The sequence below is a fragment of the Chelonoidis abingdonii genome, chromosome 1 (assembly GCF_003597395.2).
Source record: "Chelonoidis abingdonii isolate Lonesome George chromosome 1, CheloAbing_2.0, whole genome shotgun sequence".
Classification (NCBI taxonomy): domain Eukaryota; kingdom Metazoa; phylum Chordata; order Testudines; family Testudinidae; genus Chelonoidis; species Chelonoidis abingdonii.
The window spans coordinates 94,416,475-94,432,428 of NC_133769.1; positions in this window are offsets into that span (position 1 = coordinate 94,416,475).

The window sequence follows — 15,954 nt, forward strand, 5'->3', positions numbered from 1 at the left end:
TCTCCTCATATGGAAATCTATCCGGGCCTCTAATTAACTTCACCACCAGCTCTGGATTCCTATTTCTGCTACTGGTATATCTTTTTGATACAGGATGACCAGACTTGAGCAGCATATTTCATTTTAGGGCATATCATTGATACAGAGGTATTATACTATTGTCAGTATTATTTCTTATTCCATTTTTATATATACACCTCTACCTGGATATAATGCTGTCCTTGGGAGTCAAAAAATCTTACCGCATTATAGGTGAAACCATGTTATATTGAACTTGCTTTGATCCACTGGAGTGCGCAGCCTCCCGCCATCCCCCCAGCATTGCTTTACCACGTTATATCCAAATTTGTGTTATATCGGGTGGCGTTATACTGAGGTAGCAGTGTACTAGCATTTTGTTTGCTTTTTTGACTGCTATTGCACACCGAGTAGAGGTTTACATTCACCTGTCCATAATGATACCCAAGTCTTTTTCCTCAGGGATTAGTAAATTTAGAATCCATCAGTGTGTACACATAATTCTAGTAATTCCTTCTACCGTGCACTGCCTTGCATTTAACAATGAATTTCATCTGCCATCATGCTACCCATTTGCTTACCTTTGTTAGATCCCTCTGGAATTTCTCAGTCACCTAAAGTCAAAAGGCTGTGCTGAGATATAAACATGGGCCTCCCTGACTTTGTTAAATAAAGATCACCTACTTTAGTGAAATAATTTTTGTCTTGTGCTATTTAAAAGAGAACATAATGCCCCAATAATTTAATGTAGGTAAGTAACTGTGAGCAAATTATGATCATGGTGCAATGATTCTCTCTCTCTCTCCCTGATCCCTCCCTCCAAATATTTTTTTCTGGGGGGAAAAGATTTTCTGTAACCTTCTCCCACAGTATCATGCTCTGACCATAATCTCTTAAAACAAGCCTTTATGAAAAATTCACTGTATAATTGAAATGCTCTGATAACCTCCAAAGTGCCATCACCCCACTGCACTATGTGAACGTTACATGCGAGTGTTTTCTTTCCTGTTATTTACTTATGGAATCTCATTTCTCCTCTCCATCATCAGCTTATCTTTCATCCTTCCCTTCAGGCCCTTTCAAACCTTTGTCTCTTCTTTCTCCTTCCCAGTCACACTCTATCTACTCCTCCCCATCTTTCTACTTTCTCCTCTCCCCTCCCCCAACCTCTCCAATGGTTGTTTTCCAAACTCTCTATAGAATTCTCCTGCCTGAAGCTTCAGTTGCTAGGCAACATCTCACCTCATCATGTGAGCTTGTTGCCATAGTGACATCTCCCACTTCCCTTCCCTGGGCAGTTTGCTGTCATAGCACCCCCTGTCAGGGTAACCATCAGTGGCAGAACACAGGCAAAATCTGTCTGAAATCTACTGAGTTTTCTGTTCCCATTAATTAGTCATACCAAGTCAATTACACCCATCACAAAACTCTTTAGTTTGCACCATCTTCAAGGAGTTCAGCAGGATTAAGGTCCTTACCTCAGTCTTTTGGTTTAAAACTCGGGGTTTAGTCAGAATTCTCAGGACTGCCTATAAAATTTTTATTGTTGTATGCAGTGTTGGTGTAGCCATGTCAGTCCTACGATATTAGAATGACAAGGTGGGTGAGGCAATATCTTTTATTGGACCAACATAGTAACTAATCTATTTCAAAACAGAGGCAATATATAATCCATTACCAAAAACAACAGAGTAAGACAATTTATATGTTATATAAACAAAGTGTGACAGAATGAAGTACTATGAAATTGCTATTTGTTAAGGAAAACCCACATAACTCATCTTGACTGCCACTTCTGAATAATTTGGTCATCCCAAACTTGCAACAATAAAATCTTCAATAGTGTCCTGCAGCAACTCTTTGATGTATATGAAGTTGGGATATCTTGGATTTGAGAAACTGGACTCATTCTGACCTATGCCTAGTTGAAGATTACAGTGCACTGCATAGTAATAGAGATTGTAGCCTATTACAAATCCACCTTTCACCCCTGGAGTCACCTGTCAAATCAAGCACAAGTTGGTAGTTAGGAAAAATTGCTTCTAACTGATGGCAGTTGGTGACTTGTGTGAAATGGGCTAGGATCCAAGTTCAGTTCCTAGTGGGTGGAGCTTAGTTTTCAGGCAACATTTGAAAGGGTACCACTACTATTTTTTGTGCCTCCCCCATCCCACTCCTGCCCTAACAGCAGCAGTAGTGGGTTGGGGCACAAATTACACCCTCACAGAAATGGCCATATCATTCCTGACTAACCACCACCTTGGAACCTTTCACTCACTGCATACTTGAGCAGGAAATGAACACTCCTTAGGAAATAAGCAAATCCCAAAAATAAGTGACTGAAAAATTAGTAACCCAAAAAGGTACCAGTTAATACATATAGAAGGTGGAGAAAACCATCACCCCCAAAAAGGATTCTCCTCCAAACCCTAAACAGAAGTGGGTGAATGATAATCCTCCCAGAGTAGTATCTTCAGATAAATAATCTATATACTAAGATTCCAGCTACTAGTTACAAAATAAAAATACTCTCCAGGAGTGAGAATCCTGCCCAGATAGTAAACAGCTTGAAGATGTTCCAAAACAAAAGGAGTAACATTAATACTGAACCTGGCAGCACAACCTAGGCCAATGCCTACAATATATATTAAATAGGGAAAGGATAAGATAAATCCGAAAGAATCATGCTTAACACTTCAACAGACTGAAGGTGCTTCCTGAAAAGAAAAAAAAAAAGTGACTTCAAACATTTTCCAATTCAAATGACAGACATCCCAAAAGAAACAAACAAACTAAAGGTTAGAAGAGTTTGAGCTCTTCTGATTCAGAAACAGTTTCTGCAGGAACCAAAACACTATCCTTCCCTAGATGCAGACTCCAAACCAATAATGCTTTGTAAGCTTGTTGAGTTGAGACTAGCACTGGTTGAGTCTGTTAATCAAGAAGTTGGATTTAAATAAAAAAAGTCAAGAAGTTTGATTTAAAATAAAATGGCTTCATGACAAAAAAAAATTTTCACGAGACTTCCATATTTGGAAGTCCTTTTCTTTAAGAAAATTTCTAAACAAGAGATTTCAAAACTTGTTTTTCTTTGGTGGGAAAGAAATCTGTGTCTCTCCCTTTTACTTCTCCCGTCCTTTTGCCCCCCACTAAAAAGACTTTGAGCTCTGGATGTCTTTCTGCCTCAGGTCTCTCAATCTCTCTCTCTTGTATTTTGGATTCTCTCTCATGTCAAGTGTCTGAGCACTGTCCATCCTCTATAAACTTAATTCTGGACTGGGTGACTTCCTTTGCTTGGCAAATTGTCATTGCTTTGTCAAGGATTAGTTCTGGGTCTTCCAGTACTCAAGATTTTTCTTCCATATTCCAGTCAAAATCTGGTCTCTTAGCAGGGACTCAAACCCCCAAAATTGCAAGATTGGCTCTTCAGCCTTAGATCAGTCACAAATTCTGTGGTTTCACATTTTTGTACGCTGAAAAACATCTTTTGTGTGTTTTTATTTTTACATGGAGTGCAGTACTCATTTTTGTAATAGTTTCATAGTTAGCCTCCTGTGCCAGAGATAACTGAATGCTGTTAAACACATTAAGTACTTCAGAACCAGCTATTGTCAGAAATAAAGCTATCGATATACTGACTGCCTTCCTTTCATTGGCACCCATTGCTTACAGATCCTGAATGAAGTGCTCTTTAAGCCTTCTCCCATTGTTTTTAACTGCTCCATTCTTCCACTCAGGATACTTTAGATCCTGTCTACTCTGAGTACCATGCGTGTTCAGTGATCGCTCAGGGTATGTCTACACTGCAATTAAACACCCTGGCCTGTGTCAGCTGACTTTGGGCTTGGGATGGAGCCCGAGCTCTGGAACCCCATGAGGGGAAGGATCTTAGGGCCTGGGCTTCAGCCTGAACATCTACACCACAGTTTTACAGTCCAGGCCTGCCACAGATGTTAACTGCAGTGTAGACATGCCCTCCGTGCTTAAGGTGCCGGCAAGAGATCTGCCTTTATTCTGTGTTAGATTCTAAGCGGTTGTGTATAAGGAGCTTCACAGCATCCCACCCACACTCTGGGCAGTGCATAAGTGAATACAACACTAGACATTCCTGTGTTTGAAAGGCCCCCCCAAAAAACACAGTGTGAAGAAAATAAATCTGAGAGAAGTTTTCAGTCCTAATTATATATATACTTACCTGTATCCCTGAAGCAGCTAAACCTGGCATAATCTAATTTATTTTGCAAGTCACCTTTAAGGTAGTCTGCAAATGAAAAAAACAGCAATTTCCTGCAAGCCCACAATGTAGTCAACCTATGAGATACTTATACAACTGTTACCATTTGAATTTACTGTACTATTAACTTGACATCTTTTGTAACACTCTAAGGCAGGTAGCATGTTGAAAAATTGAGGACAGTTGCAAAGAGGAAGTAGAGGCATAGTGTTCATCCTGACCAAGAAGTAAATCTTCTTAGATAATATAGAAAGTTTGCTACGCAACACCAAAGAGTTTCAATTTCTAAATATTAAAGGTCCAAAACACTTTTCATCTCTTTCAACTGTCAACAATGGACTCAACAAGTAATTGCACAAACCTGTATCCAGAATCTCAGCTCATCATACTTTTAGTGTATGCTTCATTCAGTTAAGACTATGTATTGTACAGTTAAGACTATATATACATATTCAGTACATTATTCTGAAATACTCACACCTATGTTCTCTTCAAAATAAATTTCTTCCAACAAGTCAAAACATATTCCCAAATGCAGCAGTGTTCATATATGTGTCAAAACACTTCTTAACCAGTTAAGAGTTTTCACTCTTAGATAAAGTTAAGAGTGATTGAACACGTTTTCCTGAAGTTTTCCTAAAGCATGTAATTCTGAGGCCAAACAGATTTCATCTCTAGAGGTAGTTTTAGATAGAGTTGAGCAGCTAAAAGTAGAGGTTTGAAAGAGGGCTATCTCAATTTTAATTATTATTTATGATATCATTACCACAATACTGTTATGCATTTCTGTTCTCTCCTGCAACCTTCTCTTAGCCCAAGTTATTTCCAGAGCAACTAGCAAAAGACAATTGCAGGCAAGCAATAAGCAACTCAGCTGATATGCAATTTAGAAGCAGAGTTCCTGCCCCACATGCAAACACTTCCATAGTACAAAATAAAATATAGTTCTGTAAATTCCATGGGCAAGTTAATGTTAGAAAGCCAAGAGAGATGTCATTTGATTAGTTAAAATTTACAGAATCATAATTTCAATGGTGTCCCCCTCTGGAGTGTGGCAAGGGGGACTCGCTGCCCTCCTCCCCGGCTCCCAGGTGCGAGTCCTCCTGTTGGTGGACATTTTGATAATACAGTGAATGTCATCAGACCTGGATCAAGTTGGGTATCATTTGAAAGCCCTTTCTCTCACAAACACACTGGTACCAAAAACGACAGATCTAGAGCAACTATGAAGATATATATTCAAGAAAATGTTTAAAATTCAACTTTTTAAAATTAGACTTTAACACAGATATGTCAAACATGCAGCCCTCACAAAGTTAAATTGTGGTCCTTGACTAACAGTACTGTGTTATCAGCTAATGATACCTGATTAATTTTTTTAATGTTATAGATTACTATTGTCACATTGTCTTGAGTGGTTCACTACTGAGCGCCAACCTTCGGGCAGACTGTCAAAAAGCAGGGCAGAAATCCCAGACTGGCTATATGTTCTATAATTCACCAACCCAGTAAGAAGCGTGAACTCCTCAAGCACTTTAACAGTCTTACCATGGAGTCAGAGAGAGTCCCCTTGGGCATTCCAGTCTATCTTGCCACCCAGGCAAGCTGGACTATATGACAAATGGTCATTTTACACCAAAAGTCACAACAATATTCAGGTTGCTCCCACTTCAAAAAGACCAGTCACTTACCCAAGGTCAGTTGTATTAAGATTTCAAACTAGATACAACACTGTAGCCAATCCTATAATAAACTAACTAAAGATGTATTAACTAAGAAAAGAAATAAGAGTTATTTACAATGTTAAAACAGGAAGCATACACACACAAATGAGTTACAGTCTTAAATGGTAAATATAAGCTTCTATAATAAGCAGCTCTATATGTTTTATGGGCTGACCCATGCCAAGCAGCATGGGGATCTCTTGCTTATGTTTAGGAATGTTTGTCCCTCAGAGTCCAGACAGCATAAATATCCTGGTTTCTCCTTATCAGAGATTTTTATCCCGTTCACCCCAGAATCCAAGCTCATGCGTGGAGTTCATGCACAGGTCTCTCCTTCCTGGAGAGAGCCAGGAATGCAGTCAACAAGGTCTCTCTGTTCTTTGATCCTACACAATGCCTCATTTACCTTCAACAGTTTGAGGCTTTACCCTAATTGATGCCTCTTTTCCTGTTTGGTGAATTACACAGTTGCAAAGGTTTACAATGCAAACACTCAATATAACTTTATAATTTGGACTATAGAAGTTATAAGTCAGATGAGCACATGCCTCATCCTACACTATTCATAAGGTCTAGACACCAACATATTCTCACAACTCTAATATTTATCTTAACAATACTAACACACAGGTGAGCAAGACTGGTTTCCAGCTATGTATTTGTCAGTGTTCAGTGAGGCTTGGGGCCTTGCCATGAGCTGGCACCTGGTCTGCCAGCATCACAACTATAAATGGAAGGAGTGCTAAAAGTTTAATTGCTATCATAGGCAAAAAATAAGTTGTCCAGTGGTAACTGATTATCAGCTTTGTTTATTATGCCAAAAGAGTTGTAATAAGGCAGTGGTTACGATGTCAGCAGCCAGTTGTTACAGTACTGTGAATCAAATACTTAAAGAAAGTACACACCCTTCAAAAATGCTACCCAGATGTCATCTTTGAAAAGCATACTGATATGTTTGAAGTCATTTCCCAAAGGTTACTGGACTCGCGAAACCAGTTCCACATATTCACTGTACATTCTGCTTTCTGTTTCACACCATGGAGGGCTGCAACATTACAAAACAGGTCAGGTAGTTCAATGAGGTTGAATTAGTGACAAAGCCAACTTTTTTGGGATGTGCAGTGATATATAAAAATGGTTAAATCTTTGCTGCTCTGTATTCTGTCAGGACTGTTAATTGGAATTTGCACCTTGCAGCACTGAAAGATGTTGTGAAATACTTCTTTGATTTCGATTTAACCAGCTATTTTGCAATAATTGCCTGGGTATCTCACTGAAATAAAAGGTGTAGAAAAGTCTGACACTGACAGATGGGAGGAATTTGAAAAGGAAATTGAGTTATTAACAGGTCGCCAGTTCTCTTCTGCACTGGGTTCAAATGAAGTCCTGGAGCATGAAAACAGAGCATTGATAGGCACTGGGGGGTTGGTGGGCATAACACCCTGTGTTTTTCCTGCCCAATCCCAGAACTCCATTGAATTTTGAACAAATGTTAAGCATGGCTGGGACAGGGCCGCCCGGGGGGCGGGGGGGGGGGGGGGCAAGTGGGGCAATTTGCCCCAGGCCCTATGAGCCCTGGCCCGGTGGCAGTCCAGGTCTTCGGCCATCATTTCAGTGGTGGGGAGCCCTTCAATGCTGGTCCAGGTCTTTGGTGGCATTTTGGCAGCGGGGGGCGCTTCAGTCACTCCAGGTCTTCAGTGGCATTTCGGTGGCGGGGGGCCCTTCAGTGCTGCCACAGACACGGAGCGACTGAAGGGCCCCCTGCCACCGAAATGCCGCCGAAGACCTGAACCGCCGTGTGTACAAGCGCTGCAGCTCCCCCAGGCTCCCTGAATCCTCTGGGCGGCCTTGGGCTGCGATGACTTCCTCAAAAGTAACCAAGCACAATCTAGACTCATTAGGTGCCTTTAAATGCCAAGAAGAGTTAATTTTAAAGCTACAGGATAAGCTTTCTCACACTGGTAATCCATTCATGTATGACGGACCAGCTCATTAATATCATGACAAGAGCACTCTTCGGTGACAAGATAGCTAAAGATGTCAGTCAAATGGATACTTTGGGTCATGACACATATGAAGCCTTCAAAATCCAAAAAATTAAGAACATAAGAATGGCCATACTGGGTCAGACCAATGGTCCATCTAGCACAGTATCGTGTTGTCTGACTGTGGCCAATGCCAGGTACTTCAGAGGGGATGAACGGAACAAGTAATCATCAAGTGATCCATCCTGTGTTGCCCATTCTGGTAAGCAGAGGCTAGGGACACTTCAGATCATGGTTTTGCATCCTTGCGATCCTGGCTAATAGCCATTGATCCTCCATAAACTTATCTAGTTTTTTGAATCCTGTTATAGTCTTGGCCTTCACAACATCCTCTGGCAAAGAGTTCCACAGCTTGACTGCATTGTGTGAAGAAATACTTCCTTTTGTTAGTTTTAAACCTGCTGCCTATTAATTTCATTTGGTTACCCCTAATTCTTGTGTTATGAGAAGAAGTAAATAACACTTCCTTATTTACTTTCTCCACATCAATCATGATCTTGTAGATCTCTATCATATCCCCCCTTAATCATCTCTTTTCAAAGCTGAAAAGTCCCAGTCTTATTAATCTCTTCTCTCATTGAAACTGTTCCACACCCCTAATCATTTTTGTTACTCTTTTCTGTACCTCTTCCAATTTCAATATATATTTTTTGAGATGGAGCGACCACATCTGCACTCAGTACTCAAGATGTGGGTATACAATGGATTTATATAGAGGCAATACAATATTTTCTGTCTTATTATCTATCCCTTTCCTAATGATTCCCAATATTCGGTTGGCTTTCTTGATGGCCACTGCACATTGAGTGAATGTTTTCAGAGAGCTATCCACAGTTACTCCAAGATCTTTCTTGAATGGTACCAACTAATTTAGACCCCATCATTCTATATATATAGCTGGGATTACGTTTTCCAATGTGCATTACTTTGCATTTATCAACACTGAATTTCATCTGCCATTATGTTGCCCAGTCACCCAGTTTTGTGAGATCCCTTTGTAACTCTCCACAGCCTTCTTTGGACTTAAATATTTTGAGTAGTTTTGTATCATCTGATAATTTTGCCACCTCACTGTTCACCCATTTTCCCAAATTATTTATAAATATGTTGAACAGTACTTCCAGTACAGACCCCTGGGAGACACCACTATTTACCTCACTCCATTCTGAAAACAGCATTTATTCCTACCCTTTGATTCCTATCTTTTAACTAGTTACTGATCCATGAGAGGACCTTCACTCTTATCCTATGACAGCTTATCAGTTCTTCTGTCTATGGGCTTCAATCAAGAAGAACAGACTAAAGCTGTGCTCAAATGTAAAGAAAATGGTAGAGACTATTACAAAGCTAACTGTAGAGAGGTCAATTTTGCTTGTCTCCTGGTCATGTCTGGATCCCAGCATGATGTTGATCTACATGAGATTTTGGGAAAGTATGAGTTCTTGATGGTACCATGACTGATGTTTGAGTGTGATGGAAGGATGCATATCTGTCAAGCAAAAAACAAACTAATGCACATCTTGCATGGTCTTATGCCAGCAGAGCCCTTTCAAGATAGCAATCATAGATGGTATGGCTGAGATACAAGCTCTTGCCAGACCAGACACTGTTAAAGCCTGCTGAGATTTGGTTTTATTATGAGTACGGGTACGATTCTGTCACAGAGGTCCTGGATTGTGTGACTTTCTGGGACCTCCAAGACTTCTTCTGGGACAGGGTTGAAGCAGCAGCAGCCTGCAGTCAGCCCCCTGGCTACCTGAGCAGCAATCCCAGGGCTGTTGGAGCAGCTAACCAGCGGTCAGCCTAGGGCCATCCAAGCAGCGATTGGTGGCTAACTCCAGGGCTGCCAGAGTAGTGGTCCCCAGGGCTGCCAGAACAGCTGGCTGGCAGTCAGCCCTGAGACAATGGATCAGCAATCCAGGGGCTACCAGAACAGGGGCTGGCAACATTCCCTGGGACTGTCAGAGCAGCGACTGGCAGCCAGCCACAGGGCCGCTGGAGCAGCAGTCCCTGGGATTGGGTTAGGCCCCGGGTGGCTGGAGCAGTGGGGGTCAGCCCCTGTCACAGGACTATCAGCCGGACTGGAGCAACTGCTGGAGGTCAGCCCTGGGCAGCAGTCTGACTGTTTGTCCGTCTCCCCTGGAGTATATTTAGTAAAAGTCAGGGACAGGTTGTGGCTTCTGTGAATTTTTGTTTATTGCCCATGACCTGTCCTTGACTTTTACTAAAAATACCCATGATAGAATCTTAAGTATGAGATTTCATGATGAGACTACAGAGATCTATGATGTCCACCTCATGTCTCACATGTATGCAGAGGAAACCATTATAAATATTACCAGAAAGAGATTTGATGGTATTGCACCTGTCCAATACAAAAATCATTGACTTCATGAACATCTCCAGTGTCATAATGATGAAGCTACTTTCTCATACTTGCACACAGGATGACTTAAAATGGATACTTTGCAGGAAAAACACTCCAGGCCTGAGAATTGTTTGAAGAATTTAGTTGTCACATGGCATAATGAAGCTGCTACCTCACACTGTTCAGCAGAATTTCTTTGTAGTTCCCATGAGGAGGCTGATACTCAAATGATCTTGCATGCCATCAGTGTCACACAGAGAGGTGCTACTAAACTCCAGATTTTTGCCCAACACAAATGTTCTAGTGCTTGCTGTGGGATGCTACTCAAGACTTCCACAAGATTCTGGTTTTGTGCCTGCTGCTGAAGAACAGCACTATATAGCCATCAGAGATGTGTTCCTGTCACTCAAACCATTAAAAGACACCACAAAACCAGGTTTCCACACCAGGAAGTGATACTGTTGGGAGGCTGGTTGGAAAGACCAAATTATTTTACTGAAAGACATTTGATTCAGCTGAGACAGTCACTGATGAGGTCATAAATGCACTGGAGATGATCATATGCTGAGTTTACCAGTTGAAGACCAATGTTATCATAGAATCATAGATTATTAGGGTTGGAAGGGACCTCAGGAGATCATCTAGTCCAACCCCCTGCTCAAAGCAGGACCAATCCCCAAATGGTCCCCTCAAGGATTGACCTTATAACCCTGGGTTTAGCAGGCCAATGCTCAAACCACTGAGCTATCCCTTGCAAAACTACATTGGTGGATGTTTTCCAGCAATCAGACAAATGTAGAAAAATTGCCACTGACAAGGGGTCCATTTATACCTGCTAACAGCAAGAGTGCAAATTATCAAGCAATGGAATGACTCTGGGATGACTGAGTGCATCCAAAACTACCCTCCTCTCTCAGGCCTGGATGGGTGTTGGAGGATGGACTGATCACACCAGTTACATGTGAAATACCATGCACTCTTGAATCAGTTCTTTAGCTAATCAAACACTTGTATGCAAAGTCTATATGCTCACCACGCTGCAAATATTTGGCCAGCAGCTTGCCTTGTATGGAGATGCATGAGTGCTGCACAGATGAAAATCTGTGTGACAATGTGTCTAGCAGTGGTGCCTTAGATGGAGACAACACTGATCATGACTTGAATGAATAAATATTTTCAGTCCCAAATGTCCAGGCTAACTTTCCTAGAATTACACTAAAGATCAATGTATCCCCGTGTTAAAGTATAATTTTAAAAAGTGTTGATTTTTAAATAAATATAAATCTACACAACGTAAAAAAAATCTACGTTTATCATGTTTGGTACCGTGTTCATGGCAGAAAGTGCTTTCAAATGATACCCAATTTGACCCATTCTGATTACACTGTATTATCAAAATTTATACCAACTGGGAGGGAGCTGGGAAGGAGCAGCGAGTCCTCCCTGCCACGCTGCAGAGGGTGACACCACTGAAATTATGATTCTGTAAATTTTTACTAATTAAATGACACCTCCCTTACCTTTCTATTGGTAACTTGCCCATGGAATGAGATTGTATTACATTATGCTCTCAGACATATAAGAAAAATGACATAAAAGCAGAATGGTTTCCATAGCATTGAGGCTCTCAGGGATGTCAGCTGCTTGATTAGGCCATACTAACTCAGTCATATCAAAGAATGCATGGGATGAAATAATCTGGTTTTTACTAAAGAGTCTTTCTTTTTCGCTAGTGAAGTTTTGTTTGCTGTTTAGAATGGACTTAATTTCAGTCTCGTTTTGGAAGACAAGTCACATTAAGAGATTCCAGGTGACTAATATGTCACACAGCTGTTACAATTAATTTTTCTTTCAAAGTTTGAACATCTTAGACTCTTTAGTGAAAGATTATGCACAAACATTCTGAATGAAAAATATGCCTACCAATATCTCAAGCATCTAAAGTACTAGGGTACTTTAATGTTGTAAATACGATCAAGGCTACACAGGTTTTAAAACAGTACTTTTGTAATAAGTTGTGGCAAACTGTTGTCTTCAGCACTGAATTTCCCAAACTGCACAGAATCATCTGTATCCTACTCTTACAGTACAAAACCCCTGTACCATTACACATCTTTCCTTGTTAATCAAAAATAGAATTAGGTCTAATTAACTGATAACAAAATGAGGTATAAGGCAGAATTCAAAGGATAGCAAAGCTGGTAGGGTGCTTAATGAACCAAAACACTTCTGCTCAGTCAACATGCAGAGATAGCAGTAACACAGCACCTAGGCCAGGTCTACACTATTCAATTAAGTTGATGTGAGTCATCTTATATTGATCTATTTCTGCATACGTCTACGCTCAAATTTGTGTCTGGCTTAAGTAAGCTCCCTGTTATGGCAACACAGTAAAACCACCTCCCCAGATAGCGTGGAACCACAGTCAATTTACTGAGGTCAATACAGTGTAAATGGGGGCACTGTATGACTTGTGTCCTCCAGGAGCTCTAGTGTCCCACAATACCCCATCCCCTGCAACAGTGACTGCTCTGGTCACAACTGTAAACTCCACTGCCCAAGGGTCATGCAGAGTGGAATCCATCCCCCCTTCCTTTAAAGCCCCTTGTGTTAACGTTAAACCTAGCCAGCAAGGTCAGGAACTTGATTTGGCATACAGTATCTGATCACCTGTAGAAGCAGTTTGTCAGTCCACCCACCTCCCTCTCGTGTATGATGTAAAAGAGACAGATGTGCATGCTTCAAAAACAGTTAAAGATAAAGGAATAAATAACCCAATGCAAATGTGGCTGCCCCCCAACTGGATGTGAAGCCCAGAGATCCATACAACCCTTAACCTTGGCTATATTTAAACTAAACAAAAGGAAAACACAAACTACCCCAATACTGTACTGAGTCAGAGGAAACAACTTCAGGTAAGACAAAACAACTGATGGTGATGTATCTCATTGTAGCTTGAGAGCTTGGGATCTGAATCCTCGACCTCAAACCAAGCTTCACAGCCAGACTTGGGCTATGGGAGGGAGGAGCACAGAACCACTGGTGAAAATCTACCAGAACTAGGACTGAAGATAAAGATGTCACTGGAATCAGGATATAGGTAGGTGTTACAGTTCGTGAGTGATGTCGTCTTGGCTGATGGTGTGGGTCCAGAGTCACTGAGGAGATCCTCGACATCTGTACAAATCAGCGTGATAGCTGGCTGCTGCTCTGATGGTCAGCAAGAATGCTCAGGCACTCAGCCCTTTTCATAGGCTCAGTGGTGCGAACCTAGCAGTCTGAGTTGGTTCTAACTGCCTCCTAAGAGGCTATTGCTCTTTTCCCACCACTAGTTTGAAAAGGTTTGAAAGTTCTGACAAAAAGAGAAACAACAGGAAGTCTGAGTTGTCATTATGGCACAACAATAGGTGGTAAGTTAATTCTATGGGCCCATGGTGCCTGGGCACCAGAAATATTCCTGGCCCAAGGCCCAACTCTAGCAATGTTTGAGGCTGGGTCTCTCCCTCAGCCCTGCCTTCTGCCCCCTGGGTGCTCCCACCCACGCATCCCCTGGGTGATTTAAAATGGCCTGGGGCCCCCACCCATGGTCAGTGGAGCTGGGCAGCTTCCTGCCTCCTCGCTCCACGTGGCTGATGGCCCCTCCCTGTGGCTCCTGGGCAGGGTGGGTCTGTCTACATGTGCTGCTCGTGCCCCAAGCGCCCCTGCAGCCAATAGGAAGCTGTGGGGGCAGTGCCTGGGGGGGCAGTGCACAGAGGCCCCCAGCCCACCCTGCCTAGGAGCCCCAGGTAAGCACCGCACCCCCCTACCCACCCCCTGAGCCTGCACCCCCTCTGCTTTCCCACACATCCCCTCCTGCTCCCAAACTCCTTCCCAGAGCCTGCATCTCTCCCCTTCACACACATCCTCTCCAGCTCCTGCCCCCAAACTTCCTCCCAGAGCCTGCCCCCAAACTCCATCCCAGAGTCTGCACCCCTCAGCCCCTCCTACACCAGTCCAGAGCCTACACCCAGCACCCAAACTCCATCCCAGAGCCTGCATCCCAGACCCCCTCCCCCACACAAACTCCCAGAGCCCAGCCTCTCGCCCCTTCTGCACCCAAACTCTCTCCCAGAGCTTTAGGCAGGTGTGGGGACAGAGTTTGTGGGAGCAGACTCTGGGCGTTCTGGGCACCATCAAAATTTCTACAAACCTACCATCCCTGCGCACGACACCATCTTGAATCATGGACTCCATTGATTTCTGTTCTATAATTAACTCATTTTACACTAATAATTATAGCAAACATTAATTCAAACAAACACTACTGTTAACATAATTAAACATACATTTAGGGAAAACTTCCCAAGATGTGCATATCTGTGAAATGCTTCCTGATTGCCCACCTTGGTGAGCACACTTATACACAACAAAAGAGAGATGCTAACTGCCGAACCAACCACACTAGACATGCTCCTGCCTGGAGTGGACAGGAGGTATTGGATCTTCTGGGCCTATAAGGAAAAGAGATTGTGCAAGCATAGCTGTGGGCATCTATGGAAAGATTGTACAGAGGATGCAGAAAAAGAGGTATGACAGACATGAATAGCAGTGCCATGTGAAAGTGAAGGAACTACACCAGGCATACTTACAAGACTAGAAATCGATCTGGTGCTGAGCTGCAGACCCCACCATTACCTCACAAACCACCATGGTACCATAGAGGAGCCCAGGACAGAGACCCCTGCCACGAGCAATGAGGAGGTTGGAGCAGATGTGACAGGGGGTAGTCCAGCCATGTTATGAGCCATTATCTGTTTAGCCAGTCCTGTCAGCTGACCATCAACAAGCACAATGAAGGGGAAGAGACTTGGGTAAGTGCATGTGTACATTTTTCCTTACAGTGTTTACATGTAAAAGGTAGTGTCCAGCCCATCCTCAAGTTTCAGGTACAGATACAGGTATAGACTTTTCATTGTTTTACATGTATGAGAAGAGGTAGCAGTACAACAAAGAGAGGTAGAGTTAGTATGTGCTTTTTATTCCCCTCTTGGTGGGAGGGAGAGGTGCATGTGTAGCAGTCTGTTTATATACATATCCCTTGTAGCCTTCTCAGCTCAGTGAAACTTTCATGGAGATACTCTGCAATCATCTCCTGGAGGTTTCTAGGGATGGCGACCTTATTGCTTCCATGATGAGCTTGACTGGCACCATTGTAGTAAACAGGTTAATGGCATAAGGGCCCAGGGAGCTTCGGGATGCCAGTAGCAAATGTGTTCTTTGTACCTTTGTTACTCTCAGGAGTGAGATCTCAGCTGAAAACATCACTGCCTGTGGAAAATGGTGCCAATATTCAGTGCCATTACACTACAGTCATACCCTTGGAATAAGGACCAAAACTCTGTTTTTCATGCAACCAAAATTCCTTACCCCCAACTTCTCATTACACCCTGGTGGGCCATACAGACCGTGGATGGGGCTGGAGAGCAGTGCTGTGCAGATGCACTCCACAGCTGAAGTGTCTAAGAGGATTGGTCCTGCTTTGAGCAGGGAGTTGGACTAGATGATCTCCTGAGGTCCCTCCAACCC